Source organism: Orycteropus afer, unplaced genomic scaffold, assembly GCF_000298275.1.
Source record: "Orycteropus afer afer isolate SDZICR_OR568_19922 unplaced genomic scaffold, OryAfe1.0 scaffold00813, whole genome shotgun sequence".
Taxonomy (NCBI): Eukaryota; Metazoa; Chordata; class Mammalia; order Tubulidentata; family Orycteropodidae; genus Orycteropus; species Orycteropus afer.
Window position 1 is genome coordinate 839,674 of NW_006922400.1, and position 1,614 is coordinate 841,287.

The 1,614-nt window shown below is 31.6% G+C and overlaps 1 protein-coding gene across 1 annotated transcript in view; it reads left to right on the forward strand.

The window, feature by feature from the left end:
• Positions 1-1,614, forward strand: part of LOC103211891 (pleckstrin homology domain-containing family A member 5-like) — a gene marked incomplete at its 3' end in the record, with an annotated part of 249,977 nt that overhangs the window by 229,651 nt on the left and 18,712 nt on the right. The gene's annotated exons all lie outside the window — the stretch shown is intronic.

Here is a 1,614-nt window from a genome sequence, read left to right on the forward strand (position 1 = left end):
GTATCAGGATTTCTATGGTATATTGACAAGTGGGAAAAAAAAAATTGCAGAGAAATTTATTTAGTATGATCTATTTAAACATAAAAATGACAACAATGCCAATCTTCTTCCCTAAGCATGGGAAAAGTTGTGGTAGGGATATATACCAAACTGTTAATCATTGGGAGGGTGGGGGAGAATAAAGGTATTAATCATAGTTATAGACTGGCAAGATTCATTTCTCCTATACAGATATAAGAAACTTCTATTTTTTTTTATCTTTTCTAGTTAATCATTTAATGATTAATGCAATTTGAAATAAAAATCCAGAGAGGATTCTGTTCACATGCCACATAGATCTCTGAGACAGTACAAAGTTGGTACCTGTGAATTAAAGAAATACACAGGCACAGGCCCCCAAAGAAATTGGCTTCCATTATAATATAAAATCATGAATCTGGACAATCAGTCCTTCTTCCCCACTTTAGGTTGTTTGTCTAGTTGGAAGCAGTCACTAAAAAATTAGATTGTCCACCCATAAATAATAATTTACTATTCTAGAAAACTGTGAGTTAATGTAACAGTATTTTAGAGCCAGCTAGCAATTTTTAAATTTACTTTGTGATAACACAGAAAAATGTGTGGCAAAATTCTTTGATTATCTATCAAAGGAATATAATGCATATTAACTTCCAGTATTTGGAATTAACTAGAATTGTGGTCATTTTCTTTCCCCCTGCAAGTTATGGTTCTCACTGCCTGACTCAAAATTAGCCAAACCTATAAAATTTCATTTTGTCATAAAGATGTTGTTCATACTGCAGTTGTGGTATTATCTTTAGTTAGGTGCCAAGCTTATACTGCAATTTTCCTGAAAGGTTTTCCCACTCTTTCAGAATGTTAGCAGTTGTAACTCAGACATTATCCCTAAGCTTATTTGTACTTTCCTCTCTTTTTCAATCTATTTATAGGCTATTTAGAGCTTTAAATGAAAATAAGGAAGTACTTACTGTTGTTCATTTTTAAGATTTCTAATATGAAAATTACTTGATTTGTAACAAAGTGATCACTGAAGTCCTTGTTATTTGCTGAAAGTGTTGCTCATGGAAAGGGTTCTGCTTGTTGCTTTTATTATAATACAGCCTAATTTGACAAAAGTCAAGGTGACCTCAGAATCCATATTGAATACGAGATCCCATATTACTATTAACCACTTGCATTTTATACTCAATGTTATTCATTAATTTTAGTACATTTCTCTAGTCAAAAGGAATGTAAATAGAAGAAAATATGGACAGGAAACCTATCATTTAACTTACTTCTGCTCTTCAGTTAATTAGAAAGAAGTATATACTGTTATATATTTTTACTGCTTTATCATGAGGAAATGTCGAAAATAAAGACAGTTCACAGCTATCAGATTTTAATGAGAAAATCATAATAGCCTGTAGTTTATTGAGCATTTACAGTATGTTGGGCCCTGTGCTTTGAACACATGTGTACACTCAGAACATCTAGTGTAATGAAGATGTTAATTTTTTGTCAGATTGGTCCATGTTTTACAGATACTGAAAATAATACATAGAATAAGTCATTTGCTATTTTTCGTAATAGATTAACAGCCAATCCCAAATG